This window comes from Neoarius graeffei, chromosome 25 (assembly GCF_027579695.1).
Source record: "Neoarius graeffei isolate fNeoGra1 chromosome 25, fNeoGra1.pri, whole genome shotgun sequence".
NCBI classification, from domain to species: domain Eukaryota; kingdom Metazoa; phylum Chordata; class Actinopteri; order Siluriformes; family Ariidae; genus Neoarius; species Neoarius graeffei.
This window is the reverse complement of record NC_083593.1, coordinates 53,644,368-53,664,524: the sequence shown is the minus strand read 5'-3', so window position 1 is coordinate 53,664,524 and position 20,157 is coordinate 53,644,368.

Here is a 20,157-nt window from a genome sequence, read left to right as displayed (position 1 = left end):
GAAGTAAAACGTACAGCGGAAATCAAAGTGACCGACATCTGCCAACATTGTCAAAAGACACGCGCGCTCTCTTTCGAACGCTGATGCAATCAAGCCGGAAGTTTTGTTTGTTTTGATAGCAATCAGGAAAGTTTGAAAAAAGTAGGCAGTAATTGCCATTTAAACTCATTTTTGTGCAATACTTCGTTTGGAAAACAGTTTTCAAAATGGCAGCGCTGACACCTGGCTGACACTTCACATTTCGAAGTCTCGCACAAGTCTCGTGAAGATCACGTGGATAAGTGACATCTGCCGTGGACCATCTCACCTCATCTCATTATCTCTAGCCGCTTTATCCTTCTACAGGGCCACAGGCAAGCTGGAGCCCATCCCAGCTGACTACGGGCGAAAGGCGGGGTACACCCTGGACAAGTCGCCAGGTCATCACAGGACTGACACATAGACACAGACAACCATTCACACTCACATTGTCTTTGGACTGTGGGGGAAACCGGAACACCCGGAGGAAACCCACGCGGACACGGGGAGAACATGCAAACTCCACACAGAAAGGCCCTCGCCGGCCCCGGGGCTCGAACCCAGGACCTTCTTGCTGTGAGGCGACAGCGCTAACCACTACACCACCGTGCCGCCCTGCCGTGGACCAAACAAACTAAATTCAGCATGGCTAAAAACCGAATAGGTCGATAAGTATAATATTTAATCGCAATTAGTTGCCAATACGAGTCACGATATAAGGTTACTAAAACCGAAAACGTAACTGAATAACACGTTAATTAAGAAATAAAACAAGTTTAAAAATGACTTCAGTTCTCCTTTAAAGATCACCAGTGTCAGGATCATTGGTAAAGGATCCTCCTAACAGCTTGAAACACATTAAATATCTTCTTTGGCACTGCATTTTCTCTGTATTTTCATTGCTTCTGAAACAGTCTCACCATAGAAGTCATGATGGTCATGTTTTAGTCAGGTTTAGGCCCTAAAACCAAAAGTCCACTCACCATTGTCCAGCAATATTCAAAGTCATATTACTGAGAAATCCAGTGTATAAGTAGTGGAGACATTGGTGCAAACACTGGACTCAAACTCAAACAGAATGTAATATCAGGGTTTCCCCTAAAGCATCATAGCGTAGCAGCCTTGATACGCTTAATGTATTGATCGATACACTTAGTAACATGCCGCTACCTATTTAACTGGTGCCATGACACTTACAATTTAGGCCAACAGTATAAAGCTAGAAGTTTTGTAGCCTTTGTGCAGGTAATCAACACAGTCCATGCAAACCCATGGCCCAGAACTTGACCCAAGTTCACAGCTGATGTCAGAGAAGGGTATTGCTGGGTTTCACATAACGTCACATCCACCACATTAGTTATTCAAAACTTTAGCTGGTGCTCTACCAAAGCTTAATTGACAAAGCATTTGTACGGAGATGGTCCATTGCTCGCATGAAAAATGCCTTACGCTTGCATTGTTTTAGATTGTTTGAATCAATCAAACCATGAAACTAATAAAAGTTTCTTCAGGGTTCCCTAATAAAAAACGGTGAATGAAAACAGGATTTCACAAAAAGACATCAAGAAAGGTGGCTTTTGAGCCTCTGACTGAAATCGAAGGGAGCTGAGTCGAAGCGTGCTCGAGTTTGCAGTGATCACTTGGTGAAAAGTTTGTATTTCCCTCTCAGCTCTGTCCTTAGTGTTTTCCAAGTACTTTTCTTGCTATGTGTCCTTATTTTATGGTACTTTTTTTAGTCACGAAGCGCTAAAGTCCCCAGCTGTTTCTTTGTTTCCTCCTCACAAAGTCCGTATGCATGAAGGTCGCGATAAAATTCTTACCCAGCTGTACAGTTACAATGCGCCGTGATCACTTCTCCGTCTTGTTTAACTAAGATCCAGGTCTTTAAAGGGGTTTCTGATGATCTTTGTGAATGATTTAGCTGAGAGATAAGAGCCAACACAAGTGAGAATCAAGCCAACTGTTGTTTGTTTACACTTCAACTTGCAGCGCTTTGTTGTAAAGATGCGAACGAAAAGCTTAAAAAAAACCCACACACTTCCACGGGCAAAAACAATCCAGGATTCATTCGGCAGCGACTTGATAGCGAGGTCCTTTACCCAGCCACATACAAAAAAAAGTTGTAAGCCTCCATACTCTTCCACGCTTTCATCTGTTTTGCGGTGTAGAAGGACGTCTGCAACACCAGATAGTTCGAGATGTCGGGGAACTCGACTGAAGGGTAGTTTTCGAGATCATATGACAAATCCTTCTTTCCCAGACTGTCGGGGTCGATTCCATTGCACATAGCAATCTTCTGAATATATCTGAAGTGAGCAATGGCTTCTAGATTACGAGCGTACTCTGATAAGTTATCGCTAGTTGTTTGCACTACGGCAGCCGTTTAGACCACCAGCTATTTCACTTCTGGTAAAACCGCTAAGAAAAAAGTCATGTGACTGAAACGCAGCAATTCCGTGCTGATTGGCTGAGTGTGTGCGGTGTCCCACGTTGATTAGATGAGTGAGGCGCAATTAATATTCAAAGGTAACTTACGCAAAAATGGCAGAGCCTTCAAGCCGGGTACGAGTGAGCAAAACACTGACAGGTCGCAGTTTAATTACAGAGTTTTTCACAAAGAAAACTGCGGAAAACAACTCCGCGACAGTGGCAGGCCATAGTTGTGAGACTGGGACGGCCAGTTCGCTGCATGTTGCTGACCAAATCGAGTCTGACAATGAGAATATTTAGTCATCCGCACTATCACCAAAATGTAATGATCAACTCCTACCATGTTACATCACCATTCACTTTGTTTGATGTGAAATAAACTGCAGTCTCCTTTGGAACAGGACACTGCTTGTGAGATGCAAGTGGGTATTGGATTGACTTTTTTTTCCCCTGTTCTGAGGGTGGGAATTCACTTCATACAACTACAAATAAAATATACGGTAGTCTTTTCCCCCCAACATGTTGAACTGGTAAAAATCAGCTGTAGAGGTCACCAGAAGCCACGAAATGAACACATATATTTCAAAATTTTCCAGGGGAGCATGCTCCCGTACCCCCTTAGCTTACACACCGCCTCTTTGCATGGGGGGCCACTAGACTTTCCAGTTTTTTCTAGAGGAAACCTTGAATATGAAAGCACAGTTAGAACAGACAGGCAGCTCGGGCTAGTCGGCGATCAACACGATGACTAGCACCATGGCGTTAATGGTGGTATGAGCATGAAAGGTGAAGGTTTGGAATCTGGACCATGTGATGATGAAGAGACAGAGCTGGATGGACAAAAGGACTAAAGTGACACTCTATTGTTGTCTTTAGGTAGAGATGAAGCAAGCACTGGGTTAAATCCCACTGCACCGCTCATGCATTGACAGATATTCAAATGTCATTGTGGGTCATGGAGGAAATGGTTAAATAAAGTAAAAAGAGATGAAATTAAAAAAAAAGAAGTGTTTCATTACAGGCTTTTAGCAGATGCTCTTATCAAGAGTGATGGACAACATGCCCAGAACAGCCTGGGAAACAGCTGGGGTTCAATGCCTTGCTTAAGGGCACTTCAGCCATTCCTGCTGGTCCAGAGAATTGAACCCACAACCTTTTGGTTCCAAAGCTGCTTCTTTGACCATTACGGCATGGCTTCCTCCCATGGTTTCATTTCAGTTAGTGTGTCATCGGGGTGTAAATTGGCGAAGAAAACCATTCAATCAAAGTTTTAAAATAACGTGAAAGGATTAAAAGATTCTTACATTTATTTCTGAAGCAGTGAGGATATGTAAACAACAAATCTAGCTAGATGTACAAAGCTACTTTTTTTTTTTTTTAATCTAGAAAGCGGGGCGGCACGGTGGTGTAGTGGTTAGCGCTGTCGCCTCACAGCAAGAAGGTCCGGGTTCGAGCCCCGTGGCCGGCGAGGGCCTTTCTGTGCAGAGTTTGCATGTTCTCCCCGTGTCCGCGTGGGTTTCCTCCGGGTGCTCCGGTTTCCCCCACAGTCCAAAGACATGCAGGTTAGGTTAACTGGTGACTCTAAATTGAGCGTAGGTGTGAATGTGAGTGTGAATGGTTGTCTGTGTCTATGTGTCAGCCCTGTGATGACCTGGCGACTTGTCCAGGGTGTACCCCATCAGATCTGTCTGGAGAAAACCTAATGCTGCATTCCATTTCCTGCTTCCTTCCTCAGCCTCCACAAAATCTCCATTCGGATTAACACAGGAGCATCACGACACTATATTTCACTCTTCAGCCTCTCTCTAACTCATACGCGTTGATTATTGATGGCTAATTAAAACCGCAGGATCGTTTCACTGAAACATCTGTTCCACTCTAAACAGCTTTGGGTTGCCTGGGGATGATTGTGCTGAGTGTCATTAACTGCTGAACAAACGATGGATGCGGTCCAGTCAATAGCTGTGAATGCAGCTAACTGCTATTGCTACAGGGTGTGTGTGTGTGTGTGTGTGTGCAGAAAGAGAATAAGGAAGAAGAGACTGTAATGTGGGTAAGAGGAAGAGTGAGGACAGAGAGAGAGGCTCGCACAGCAATTTTCTGATTTTCTGTCAATTGACAAGAAGAAGTTTAGCATGAAAATTTTACTTTGAGCAATTTTATTTCATTGCAGTTGTACTACTGCCAGAGCTGCTGTTATTGACAATTAATCAATGCCTTTTGGCCAATCAGAATCCAGAATTCAGTCAAAGAACATATTCACTCATTATGCATCTTAAAGCAAGACGGCATTTCAATTTCATAAAATCAGTGAAATTTAGTTCCGTCTGAAATGTGGTCATTGTGATGTTTATTTCTGTAATATCTCACAAAAAATATATATCAGGCCATTCTGTGGCTGGGAAGTTATTTAATTTGAGCGGATTAAAGCAAATAATGTGCATGAAATCGCTCGCTTCGTGCAGTCAAGCAGACAGAGGAAGTCCGTGTGCGCATGCGCAGGTTTACCTTCTTCTTCTTCTTTTGGGTTTTACGGCAGCTGGCATCCACAGTGTTGCATTACTGCCATCTACAGGTTTCCCTTTGAGCGTCCACTGACAGTTCCATCATTCTGTCGCTAAACGAACAGCTGATCACACCAAGGTGCTCGCTGAGCGCTGATATTTATTAGTTTGATATTTCTTGCGTTTCCTTTCCTTCGTATATAGCATAACGTCTTTTCTTCTCGCTTTCCGTTACTGTAGTCAGTCTTTCACGTTTCATTCGCACACTCACGTCCTCCATTTTTCTTTCCTGTTTCAAATTTGTATCCCACAATGCCTTGGGCAAACGGGGAAAGCCCACCACGTGATGCATGACGTAGTTACTTAAATTGGGTCATGGTGAAGCAGGAAAAAATAGCGGAGAATTTAGCAGCACATGGCTCTAAATTCATTAATTGTTCTATTTAAAAAAAAACTAATAAAATTGAAAGTCTGTGATTCAAATTCAGTAGCTTTCGGTCCACTAAACAAAAATAATTGTGTGTCAGGGAAAATTCTTTTTATGACCTACACTTGAAAAATCTGAAAGGCCGTCTAGCTTTAAAGGAACTTTAACCGTTTTCATCTTGGTTAACTGGCAGATGGAGAAGCTGCTAGTGTTAATTGGATTACTGATGTGCTTTTGAATTCTCTGGCAACATTAAAAAAAGGGGGGGGGTTGTGGAGTTTATTAGAAGTAGATCTATCTCCATTGCAGTTACAGTATGTCATCGTGATTAAAAAAAAAGTTAAAGTCCTTCCCGCGCCTTACAGTACCTGGTATTCCTAGGCAGTCTCCCACTCAAGTACTAACCAGGCCCAACCTGTATGTGGTGCATCAGGCGGCGCCGATCTCCGTTTCCATAGCCCTCGGCCTCTCGCCTATTACATAGCTAGGGTTACAGTGGGGGGCTAGTCCTTTGGTAACCACAGTATTGCAGCGTGCCTTGCCAGATGGCAGTAGGTACCATTTTTATGATGGTCTTTGGTATGACCCGACCGTGAATAGAACTCACGATCTCCCGATCGAGAGGCGGACACGCTACCACTAGGCCACTAGTCGGTATGTCATCGTGATAGCCTGTCCAAAAGGTTTACTGATCCACAATTCAAACCATTTCTTTTCAGTCTCCTTTGAGAGCTTGTTAAAAGCAAATTGGTGTGTTTTTGTCTTCAGTTTGTGTAATTGAAGCCGAGAGCCGCTTCAGCTCAGTGATCAATGTCAAATTACATATTTAGTCCTCAAAATTCACCCCAAGTCCATTCCATTCCATGCCAGTCGTTTATGTACAATCTGGAAAGGGGGATTGGAGGAAGAAATGAACAACAGACAAAGAGCAGAGAGTTGAACAGATAGGAAGAAGTAATGGAGAGAGAAAACCTTGAGAAGGGAAATGGATTTAAAATAATCAGAGACTGCCAAGATCTTGTTTTAAAGCAAATGATTGAAATTAAATCAAATCAATTTCCAGAAACATACACTTTAGCAAACAAAGTGCAGTTGCAGGCACTGAATCATTTCTGTGGTAATATATTTAAGAGATTGTGTTAGGAAGGAGGAAGGAGTGGATAATATTCATAACAAGCAGTGACAAAAAGGCATATGGAAATCAGAAGTGTGTGCGCTTTACAGTGACCTTGTGTCCTATGCAAAGACTGCGGAGAAAATATTTTTAAAAAAGAAAATGTGTTTTCCTTTCCAATGTCTAAGTTTTTTTTTTTTTTTTTTTGAGAAATAGTTGAGGGTAGGTATTTTACTGAGACCTGGCAACCCAGGGCAGGATGCAAGTGTGAGAGCTCGGCCTTTGTTTTAATAAGTCAAAGTCACAGTCCCTTGAAAAAGAAGGCAAGAAGAGTCAAACAGGCATTATCCATAATCAAAATGAGGGAAACGGACAAGGAAAATAAAGAAACAAACAAACAAACAAACAAACAGGGAAGTCCACAGATAAACAGAACTCCGAATGCAAGGCGAATAAACGCACAACAACAATGAATTAAACTTTGCAGTGAAACAAAGAAACAGCCATAAACACGTATCGAGAAACTACAGTGCCCTCCAGAATTATTGGCACCCTTTGTAAAGCTTAGTAAAAAGGGCTTTAAAAAAATCCACCGGTTGGTGAAGTCGCTTCATTTCATTCTGAAAAAAAAAAAAGGAAAAAAATCAACCAATCTTTAGTTGAAATACATTTCTTTTGAGACAAACAAATCTCTCATCAAGAAATAATTATTTTCAACAAAAACACATCTGGGCGGCACGGTGGTGTAGTGGTTAGCGCTGTTGCCTCACAGCAAGAAGGTCCGGGTTCGAGCCCCGTGGCCGGCGAGGGCCTTTCTGTGCGGAGTTTGCATGTTCTCCCCGTGTCCGCGTGGGTTTCCTCCGGGTGCTCCGGTTTCCCCCACAGTCCAAAGACATGCAGGTTAGGTTAACTGGTGACTCTAAATTGAGCGTAGGTGTGAATGTGAGTGTGAATGGTTGTCTGTGTCTATGTGTCAGCCCTGTGATGACCTGGTGACTTGTCCAGGGTGTACCCCGCCTTTCGCCCGTAGTCAGCTGGGATAGGCTCCAGCTTGCCTGTGACCTTGTAGAACAGGATAAAGCGGCTAGAGATAATGAGATGAGATGAGAAAAACACATCTGCCGCTATTATTGGCACCTCTGGAAATGGTAGAGAACACAATGTAACTGAAGCATGTCTCATCTCATCTCATTATCTGTAGCCGCTTTATCCTGTTCTACAGGGTCGCAGGCAAGCTGGAGCCTATCCCAGCTGACTACGGGTGAAAGGCGGGGTACACCCTGGACAAGTCGCCAGGTCATCACAGGGCTGACACATAGACACAGACAACCATTCACACTCACATTCACACCTACGCTCAATTTAGAGTCACCAGTTAACCTAACCTGCATGTCTTTGGACTGTGGGGGAAACCGGAGCACCCGGAGGAAACCCACGCGGACACGGGGAGAACATGCAAACTCCACACAGAAAGGCCCTTTGCCGGCCACGGGGCTCGAACCCGGACCTTCTTGCTGTGAGGCGACAGTGCTAACCTCTACACCACCGTGCCGCCCCACTGAAGTATGTTTCACATTTCAATTGTACGGTATTTGAGTTGGCATGTGTAGGAACTTTCAAGCTGTAATCCATGACTTCCTGATTAACTGGGGGACAAATATGAGGTGGTACAGAGGCCACATTCCCTTACCCTGTGTCTGAAATCACTCACTACTCAATATTGTGGACTATATAGTGAGTTCGCCATTTTGTAGTGCTGTCCGAATGTATAGTGAGAATTATTACACCCTGTATAGTGCCCTCAAAGTATCCCACAATGCATCATGAAAAGTAATATATAACCAATGGTCACTAACCAAGCAATATATACCATCATGCATTGCAGTTGTGCTGGAAAAAAAAGTATGTTGGGGTGAATGGACGGAGGAAGAAACACATATTAAACGGACATTCAAGTACAATTAAAAATACTAAGAGAATTGAAAATAAGCTCAAATAGAATAAGACAGATAAAATACAAGAATAAAAGTTGGCGTGCAGAGCGAGGAATTAATCAAAAGCCTCAAGTTTAATTTAATAAAAGGCAGTGACAAAGAAGAAAAAAGTATTCAGCCGTGATTTAAAAGAACTGAAAGATGCAGCAGACACAAACTACTTTGTATTTATCAATGTGGAAAATATACTCAGTATAATATGGATTTATCACAAAAATACATGCATGTATTTATTATTTTGAAAACCCACCAGCCGACTGATCTTTTAATTGTGCGACAGTAATGATGTAAATAATGGTGCGGCGGAGTAGTGTCCGAAAGTGTTTTGTTTTTTTTCTTCTCATTTTACCAATGAGCTCACTATATAGTCCGCTATGTAGTAATTCCCTTGGTAGTGAGCAGGGAGGAGTGAACGAGTGAGTGATTTTGGACACAGTGCCAGTCATCCATCAGCATGGGAAAGAGAAGAGGCCAAATGAAGGAGAAGAAGTGTGTTGACCTTCATAAGTGAGGAAACAGTTATACAAAAAAAAAGGCTACTCACCTGAAAATATCCATTTCTACTGTTAGGGAGGGATGAATAAATAAATAAATAAATAAATAAATAAATAAAAATGTGGACACCAACTGGGACTGTTACAAACTGACCTGGAAGAGGAGCCAAGTTTATTTTGCCCCCATGTACAGTGAAGAGGGTAAGAGGGAAATGAATGAATGAATGAATGAATCCCAATGGATCACTGTTGATGAATTACAAGAAAAAGTAAAATCTTGGGGTTTCCAAACCTCCAAAACCACCGTCAGACTCCATCTCCACGCCAATAGGTCATATGGAAGGTTCCAGAAAAAGCCTTTTCTGTCAGTTAACCATAAATCTAAGCGCCTCACTCGCACAGTCACTGACAATTAGTTTTAGTCCAAAATACAAGTTCCTATCAGTAAGTTGGGAAAACACTTTAAACTGTACTACACTCTCAGAAAATAAAGTATCTTCTTGTACAACCTCAATTCCAAAAAAGTTGGGACAAAGTACAAATTGTAAATAAAAACGGAATGCAATGATGTGGAAGTTTCAAAATTCGATATTTTATTCAGAATAGAACATAGATGACATATCAACTGTTTAAACTGAGAAAATGTATCATTTAAAGAGAAAAATTAGGTGATTTTAAATTTCATGACAACAACACATCTCAAAAAAGTTGGGACAAGGCCATGTTTACCACTGTGAGACATCCCCTTTTCTCTTTACAACAGTCTGTAAACGTCTGGGGACTGAGGAGACAAGTTGCTCAAGTTTAGGGATAGGAATGTTAACCCATTCTTGTCTAATGTAGGATTCTAGTTGCTCAACTGTCTTAGGTCTTTTTTGTCATATCTTCCGTTTTATGATGCGCCAAATGTTTTCTGTGGGTGAAAGATGTGGACTGCAGGCTGGCCAGTTCAGTACCCGGACCCTTCTTCTACGCAGCCATGATGCTGTAATTGATGCAGTATGTGGTTTGGCATTGTCATGTTGGAAAATGCAAGGTCTTCCCTGAAAGAGACATCGTCTGGATGGGAGCATATGTTGCTCTAGAACCTGGATATACCTTCCAGCATTGATGGTGTCTTTCCAGATGTGTAAGCTGCCCATGCCACACGCACTAATGCAACCCCATACCATCAGAGATGCAGGCTTCTGAACTGAGCGCTGATAACAACTTGGGTCGTCCTTCTCCTCTTTAGTCTGAATGACACGGCGTCCCTGATTTCCATAAAGAACTTCAAATTTTGATTCGTCTGACCACAGAACAGTTTTCCACTTTGCCACAGTCCATTTTAAATGAGCCTTGGCCCAGAGAAGACGTCTGCGCTTCTGGATCATGTTTAGATACGGCTTCTTCTTTGAACTATAGAGTTTTAGCTGGCAACGGCGGATGGCACGGTGAATTGTGTTCACAGATAATGTTCTCTGGAAATATTCCTGAGCCCATTTTGTGATTTCCAATACAGAAGCATGCCTGTATGTGATGCAGTGCCGTCTAAGGGCCCGAAGATCACGGGCACCCAGTATGGTTTTCCGGCCTTGACCCTTACGCACAGAGATTCTTCCAGATTCTCTGAATCTTTTGATGATGTTATGCACTGTAGATGATGATATGTTCAAACTCTTTGCAATTTTACACTGTCGAACTCCTTTCTGATATTGCTCCACTATTTGTCGGCGCAGAATTAGGGGGATCCTAATATCCATTTCAGACACGGAGCACAGTTTGACTGCTCAGTTTCAAATAATAAAGAATTCGTCACTCAATTTGTTTTTGTTTTTTTAATAAGAGTTTGAATGCCATGATGACTGGGTTATAATCACAGCATCATTTTGTAGCTCATTCCACCAACAGTTCCTAAACATCTTGGCTGCAGTTGTTAGCACACCACCTATGAAGTGTCTCAAGGCTTCATGGATGATTTGAAGGAGATGGAGATGTCTAACATGTCCGTGTGATTCAGAAACAAGACAGTCGGTGTGTGTGTTGCTGTCACTCACAGCCATGATGCATCATTCTCAGGAAACAGTGAGGTGATGGATCTCCTCACACTGAAACATGTGCCCTGAGAGCAAACAGCTTTCACCTCACTTCCTCCTTCCTTCTCTCAGACTGAACTCTGAGCCTCTGAGGCACAATAGCCTGAGCACTGTGGGCTTTGCTTCTTCCATGCAATCAATCTTTTTCTGTTGTCCAAGCAGGACTAATCAGGCTGGAGACCTTCTTCTTTCTTGAAAGTAATAAGACATTTAAAAAAAAAATGCAGCTTGACATATGTGGCAGCACGGGCGTGGTCAAGCATCAGCTGTGGACAGATAGGAGGCAGGTCGAACATGTGCAGGTAACACGTGAGGAGTCTCACTTGTGTCTCAGTGTGAGACCTGGAAATAAAGAGAGAAGCCATGCTGAAAAGCAAAAGTGAGAAATAAATACACTTGTGAGTTATCGCAAGCCTGCTCTCCAACTCTTCATTTCTCTCACAAACTAACGAGTGTTGGAAAAAATTCCAAAGAAACTGCAAAGTGTAAACTTCTCTATCTTGAAGACTTTCCCATGAGGGAAAATGTTGTATTGACTGTTACACATCTCTGACACTGGAGACTCCATCCATCCATCCATCCATCCATCCATTATCCATAACTGCTTATCCTGTGCAGGGTCGCTGGCAAGCTGGAGCCTATCCCAGCTGACTATGGGCAAGAGGTGGGGTACACCCTGGACAAGTGACCAGATCATCGCAGGACTGACACATCATGACAAACAACCATTCACACCTACATTCAATTTAGAGCCACCAATTAGCCTAACCTGCATGTCTTTGGAGACTGTGGGGGAAACTGGAGCACCTGGAGGAAACCCATGCAGACACGGGGAGAACATGCAAACTCCACACAGAAAGGCCCCCATTGGCCGCTGGGCTCGAATCCAGAACCTTCTTGTTGTGAGGTGACAGTGCTAACCACTACACCACCGTGCCGCCCCCACTGGAGAGTCCTTGCACCATTAAAAAAAAAGATTTTTTTGTTTGTGTCTTTATTATTGTCAAGGTGCAGGCACTTACAGATGCAACTGCAAGGGAGAGTTGGTGTGTCACAAATTGGTAAACAAATCCAAATTTTGAGATGAGAATCAGAGCCAAGTTTGAGCTAGGGGTTAGTTGATCAGCAAACAGGATGTCAGGGGTAACTAACAGTCTCAGGGTCAAGAGAATAATGTAGTAGGAGTCAGAAACTCTAAGCGTCAAGTCAAACCAACAACAGCTTGGTATGATCAGGTATGCAGACGCAGAACGATACTTCACAATGAGCTGGAGTGTTTGGTGTGCTTATATACGGCATTGGAATAAGGAAAAAGTGTAATCCCAATCAGTACTTGGGAGAGGGAGGGCACTGTGGTGCTTCGGAGTTGTAGTCCATGGTGGCCATGCTTGAAGGCTGCCATGAACTCGCACAGTCACTGACAATTAGTTTTAGTCCAAAATACAAGTTCATATCAGTAAGTTGGGAAAACACTTTAAACTGTACTACACTCTCAGAAAATAAAGTATCTTTTTGTACAACCCCAATTCCAAAAAAGTTGGGACAAAGTACAAATTGTAAATAAAAATGGAATGCAATGATGTGGAAGTTTCAAAATTCCATATTTTATTCAGAATAGAACATAGATGACATATCAAATGTTTAAACTGAGAAAATGTATCATTTAAAGAGAAAAATTAGGGGATTTTAAATTTCATGACAACAACGCATCTCAAAAAAGTTGGGACAAGGCCATGTTTACCACTGTGAGACATCCCCTTTTCTCTTTACAACAGTCTGTAAACATCTGGGGACTGAGGAGACAAGTTGCTCAAGTTTAGGGATAGGAATGTTAACCCATTCTTGTCTAATGTAGGATTCTAGTTGCTAAACTGTCTTAGGTCTTTTTTGTCGTATCTTCCGTTTTATGATGCGCCAAATGTGTTCTATGGGTGAAAGATGTGGACTGTAGGCTGGCCAGTTCAGTACCCGGACCCTTCTTCTACGCAGCCATGATGCTGTAATTGATGCAGTATGTGGTTTGGCATTGTCATGTTGAAAAATGCAAGGTCTTCCCTGAAAGAGACGTCGTCTGGATGGGAGCATATGTTGCTCTAGAACCTGGATATACCTTTCAGCATTGATGGTGTCTTTCCAGATGTGTAAGCTGCCCATGCCACACGCACTAATGTAACCCCATACCATTAGAGATGCAGGCTTCTGAACTGAGCGCTGATAACAACTTGGGTCGTCCTTCTCCTCTTTAGACCGAATGACACGGCGTCCCTGATTTCCATAAACAGCTTCAAATTTTGATTCGTCTGACCACAGAACAGTTTTCCACTTTGCCACAGTCCATTTTAAATGAGCCTTGGCCCAAAGAAGACGTCTGCGCTTCTGGATCATGTTTAGATACGGCTTCTTCTTTGAACTATAGAGTTTTAGCTGGCAACGGCGGATGGCACGGTGAATTGTGTTCACAGATAATGTTCTCTGGAAATATTCCTGAGCCCATTTTGTGATTTCCAATACAGAAGCATGCCTGTATGTGATGCAGTGCCGCCTAAGGGCCCGAAGATCACGGGCACCCAGTATGGTTTTCCGGCCTTGACCCTTACGCACAGAGATTCTTCCAGATTATCTGAATCTTTTGATGATATTATGCACTGTAGATGATGATATGTTCAAACTCTTTGCAATTTTACACTGTCGAACTCCTTTCTGATATTGCTCCACTATTTGTCGGCGCAGAATTAGGGGGATTGGTGATCCTCTTCCCATCTTTACTTCTGAGAGCTGCTGCCATTCCAAGATGCTCTTTTTATACCCAGTCATGTTAATGACCTATTGCCAATTGACCTAATGAGTTGCAATTTGGTCCTCCAGCTGTTCCTTTTTTGTACCTTTAACTTTTCCAGCCTCTTATCGCCCCTGTCCCAACTTTTTTGAGATGTGTTACTGTCATGAAATTTCAAATGAGCCAATATTTGGCATAAAATTTCAAAATGTCTCACTTTCAACATTTGATATGTTGTCTATGTTCTATTGTGAATACAATATCAGTTTTTGAGATTTGTAAATTATTGCATTCCGTTTTTATTTACAATTTTTACTTTGTCCCAACTTTTTTGGAATCGGGGTTGTACCTTTAGGGGTACTATGCCTTGTCACTGAGACAGTACCCCCAAGATACTTATTTGTACCTGTGATATACTACTTAGGAACATATGTGTACCTTTTTGGCCCTAAAAAGGTCCACATAGTTACCTTGAGGTCCAGTATGAGCCCTAGGGGATACATTAGTGTAGATTGTATCTTGGGGGACAGAAATGGACTCCTACTGTACCCCTGTTTCTGACAGTGTATGGAGCCATCCTCCACAGGAGTGAAGCGAGAATAACTTCAGGCAGAAGCAGAACATCAGGAGCAAAAAGTGAAGAAGGTGTGTCCAACCTTTTAACTGGTACTCTATTCACACACTCATTAACACTTGAGTTGCTAATTGGGCTACTCACAGGATGTGTTTGGAAGGTTGGAGGAAACTGGAGAACCTAAAGGAAAGGCACTTAAACTCAGGGAGAATGCCTGAAACTCCACGCAGAAAAAAATATTGCAGAATTAAAATGAAACTGTTGTAATATTGCATGAACTTTAGAGTCCTGATTAAAAAAAAAGATGTAATATTAAAACTATGACTGACTTAAATGCGTCTTTCATACGTCTGATTGATTTGTCAGCACAGTCAGAGATCCAGATCATTACTGGATGCATACCTACCATCTGGTACAACAAAAATAACTTATTGAGCATTGAATTTTCTAAAGAAAGGTGCTTGTGTAATGTATAAAGCCCTGAATGTAAGCACACATGGTATGTGGAGCTCTAAATTCCAATATAAATCAAAGCTTTCTGTATTTTGAAGGTAGTCTGATATTGAGGTTAGTGCTGGAATGCTACATTGCACTTGGGTGCACATTACACTCACACACATACCTGGAGGAAAGGGCTAAGCAGCGTGACATTCAGAAAATTCAGAGTAGCATCACCTTACAATAAATCGAAAGCAGATCGCGAGCTGAGAGGTTTATGTTCCGCTGTAAATGTCAGACGCATTGTTGTAGGGTGTTGCTTCTTAGAAATGATGTTTCTTCAGGACACGGTATCACTGGGTTGTTTTCAACAAAATGCTACGTCTTTCAGGATGAGAATTAGCTATATTTCGGCAAATGTATAAGGGTTATGAAAGGATCTAAGGTAGATAAGCAGAGCTCAACTCCAGGAAAGCATGGTGTGATCAATAAATATATCCTATGACATATTCACCCATATTAGCCAAGAAGCCGAGAAGCCTTTATTTGTCACATGGACACTCAAGCACAGACTAGCCCCTTTATTTATTTGTCTGTTTGTTTGTTTGCTTCCAAAAAAAGTTTTTTCCCCTAATTTAAGCTACATTAATTAACCCTTTCATGCAAAATATGGGTCAAAAGTGACCCAGCTGAGTTTTTATCTTCTATATCTTTGCAATAAATTAATTCCATCATTCAGTATTCAAGGTGTTCCTCAATTAACTTGTTTTTGATCATCATACATCCTTATTTTATTTTTCCTTTCTTACTTTTTGAATAAAAACCCTTTTTGTATCACTACCCTTCTAATGCACAACATGGGTCAAAAACGACCTGCGTTCATTTTCCAGGTTATTTCATGTATGGCTGAGTGTTTCTATGATCTACTTTTGAAATAAATTCATTTTGTCATTTACTTTTCCAAATATGCAGTAAATATCTTGTTTTCGTTTAGCACAAATCACCATTTTTATTTTTCCTTTCTTAAGTTATGAACAAGCACAGCTTTTGTAATTCTACATCAAGTTTACACACATGGGTCAGAACCGACCCGCATGCATTTACTCCAGCGTTTGGTGGGAACTGTGAATTGTGCTTGTGTCAGACATTTCGCAGCTCAGCACAGCGACCTTTGCCCATCTAATACATGGAAGTAATGTTTTTCAATTGTTCTAACATTACCTTAGAAAAAAATTGATCATGTTTAGGTTCCCTTGAGAGTGAGTAGATTACTTGTCAGAAAGTTACAAGTAATTACTATTAGCTACCGAGCTGTTGGCATATTCTACTTTAGTTAGCTAATTTTATTGTAGTTGGCTTAGCTAACGACATAGTTAATAAATAAATAACTGGCCCCATTCACTGCTAAAGTAATTACTTGAAACAAATTATTATTATGATAGTATTAAGACATTTAAAATTAAATCACACTTGGATGACCCATGTGCAGTAATATAAAAAGTATTTTTGTTCATAAAGTAGGAAAGAAAAAATTAAATTAATGATTTGTGGTAATTAAAAACAAGATATTTAAAGAATACTTGGAATATTCAATCATAAAATAAATTGATTTCAAAAGATAGAGCAAAGAAAAACTCAGTCAGCATGAAATAACCTGGAAAATGAATGTGGGTTGTGCATTAGAAGGGGTGTGCATATGTTTTGCATCAAAGAGTTAAGAAAAATGCATTTTAAAAAATCTATAGGTAATAATTCATGCAGTACAGACTTAAAATGACGTTAATGGTCCGTGTACATTTGATCATTCTATTTTTGTTTCAGGAACAGAAATTAAGAGATTATTTTTAGTTTCATTGTAAGAAATCGCATATATTGAAATACCATTCAAATAAAGTTAAAAGAAAAAAAAGTCTGTTTTCCTGAAATGTGTCATTGTCGCTGATAGTTTTAAGTCATATTAATTTAGTTATTTTATATAATGTAATGTTTCTATATAGGGCACACTTTAATTAGGGCCCAAGTCTGTTGTGTGACCCCCCCCCCACCATAATTTTGTATTCATTTCTTTTATTTTTATTTTATTACAATTGTCATTGTATTTAGTTTTTGGTGAAAGTTTAATAAAGAAACAAACAAATAAATAAATAGGATAGATAACATGCACAATTCACTGAGCAGCACGAGCAGAACAGATTCAAGTCCAATCTAAAGTCACATATAGAAGACGAGTTTTGTGTTGGCAGGTGACGCCGGGCCTTGCTGCTGACTCGCCTGGTATACGTTTCAGCTTTTCCAGTAATGCTAGCTCCAAGCACAGCAACAACAATGGTTGATTTTATTTATTTATTTATTTATTTTCAATTTCATGTCTAACTGAAGCTCTGGTTTATTATTATTATTATTATTATTATTATTATTATTATTATTATTATTATTATTATTATTATTAGGCAGATTAGACTCTCCACTGATTTTTTTAATGGTGGTCGCAAAATTTTAGCTGTTCTTGTTGCTAACAGTAATCCCACCCCCAGCCCCTGATGTAAGCAGATCTTGGTTCTGCACCAGCAAAGTGTTGGTGCCGCTCTGGAACAGGTTTTCCTGCTGATATCTGGTTCTTTGGCTTCAAATCAAATTGTCAGTTTGATTACAGAGTGTCATCATTTATCTGCAAGAGAATCATTTCAAAGTGCGAAATTGCCAAGCATGAGTTCCAAGCAGAAATTCTTGGTTTCTGAAACTACTTCTTCCTTCCAACAAAGGATGCTGTTTCTGAATCCTCATTATTATTATTATTATTATTATTATTATTATTATTATATCAGTTTCCACAAATATGGCTCTTCACCTGATATAAAAGCTAAATATACATACTCGACTCATGTTAAAAATCCTAAATACTAATTCTTAACCTTATAATACTAAGTATAAGTGATAAGAAAATTTCCTAGACTCAGATAAAAAAAGAAAAAAATAATAATAATACTAAATATTGGAAATATTTGAAAAATAAGTCAAATTTAAAATTTGTGCAATTATTTGATACTCATAGAGGAAAATTTTTTCTGAGATGAAGTGAAGGAATTAAACAATATACGGTACATGATAAACAAAAAAAGTGTAAATTTAACAGTAATAATATAATGAGGGGGAACAAGGCATTGTAGTAATAAACAAATTAATAATAATAATAAAAGCACTAATATACTAATAGGAATTATCTCATCTCATCTCATTATATGTAGCCGCTTTATCCTGTTCTACAGGGTCGCAGGCAAGCTGGAGCCTATCCCAGCTGACTACGGGCGAAAGGCGGGGTACACCCTGGACAAGTCGCCAGGTCATCACAGGGCTGACACATAGACACAGACAACCATTCACACTCACATTCACACCTACGCTCAATTTAGAGTCACCAGTTAACCTAACCTGCATGTCTTTGGACTGTGGGGGAAACCGGAGCACCCGGAGGAAACCCACGCGGACACGGGGAGAACATGCAAACTCCGCACAGAAAGGCCCTCGCCGGCCACGGGGCTCGAACCCAGACCTTCTTGCTGTGAGGCGACAGCGCTAACCACTACACCACCATGCCACCCTTAATAGGAATTATTATTATTATTATTATTATTATTATTGGTCACCTCGCAGTCCCTCAACCCACGAGCTGGTCAGTGTGTCCACCTCACGATCAGGAGATTGCGAGTTCTACTTGTGGTCGGGTCATACCAAAGACCATCATAAAAATGGTACCTACTGCCATCTGGCAAGACACGCTGCAATACAGATGCTATTGGGGAGTCAAACTCTCATGGTTACCAGAGGACCCGCCCCCACTGTAACCCTAGCTGTATAGGCAAGAGGCCAAGGGCTATGAAATGGAGATTGGCACTGCCCAATGTGCCCGATTGCATGATGCAGGAAGGACTTTTTTTTTCAGTCTTTCATGGTGAGTGTGAAGACCATATAATATGATTTACATGATTTTCATTATCATTAGACCATTCAGTGAGCCCTCGTGCCCTGTGGAAGGGAAGAAACCTGGAAGAAACTGCGCCCATCAGGTCAGTCACATGGGTGTTGATGCTGAAGGTGAATGAATCAATGAACCAATCAGTCGTGTTCTGTAAAGCAGACTATAAATGAAAACAACTCATCTTTGACTCAGACACATCACTAATCACAAATAGTGTCTAAGTGTAAACAGTGCAATAAGTATAGGTGCACAGCAAAAATGGCAGTGTTAAATTTAACACTGTGGGTGTTAAATTAACACCCATAAAGTATCTATATGTGTCCACACTTTACAGTGTTAAGGTAACACTTTTGAAAGTGTTAAAAGATTAACACCGAGTTTTAGTTGGTTCAACACTCTCTGTTGTTAAAAAGTAACATTGCACAACAATTCACAGTGTTGAATCCACACTGCACTGGTGTTGGTGTCGAAATAAGAGTGTTAAATGTCATACTTTTCTCTCAACACCAACACCAGTGTAGTGCTGATTCAACACTGTGAAGTGTTGTGTGGTTTCTCTTTTTAACAATGAAGAGTGTTGAACCAACTAAAACTCGGTGTTAATCTTTTAACACTTTCAAAAGTGTTACCTTAACACTGTATAGTGTGGACACATATAGACACTTTATGGATGTAAAATTTTTACACTTTTACACTTTATGGGTGTAAAATTTTAGCCACTATGCAGTACAGCTATGGAACCAACTCCTCGAGGACATTAAAAATGCTCCTGCTGTTGGCAGCTTTAAATCTAGATTAAAGACCAAGCTGTTTTCAGATGCTTTCTGCTAACTGATAAATATCATCTTTACATGTTTTAAACTTTACTTAACTTTTACAGTCTCTGCATGTTTTAAACTTTACTTAACTCTTATTCTATTTTATTCTGCTGTTTTTTACTTTTACTTTTATTATTTTATTTCTACTATTGTTTAATTCTTATTTTTTTCTCTCTTCTTCCCCTTTATTTTATGTAATTTTATTTTCTATTGTTTACTGTTTTGCTTTTACCTCTGTAAAGCACATTGAACTGCCACTGTGTATGAAATGCGCTATATAAATAAACTTGCCTTGCCTAAAATTTAACACTGTGGGTGTTTTTTTTCTCTATCCAAAATGTAGTGCTAAAGGCCCAGTCCCACTGGCCGATGGACACAAAACGTATGCAAAAAGGACACAGCGGACGAACAAAATTTCGGGGGTGGCGCTATCCGTTTTCATCCGCTCCAGAAATGGACAAAATTGGCGAAAATTTGCGAAAACAGAACGGAAAAGAACGGACGTGGGTAGTATATAGC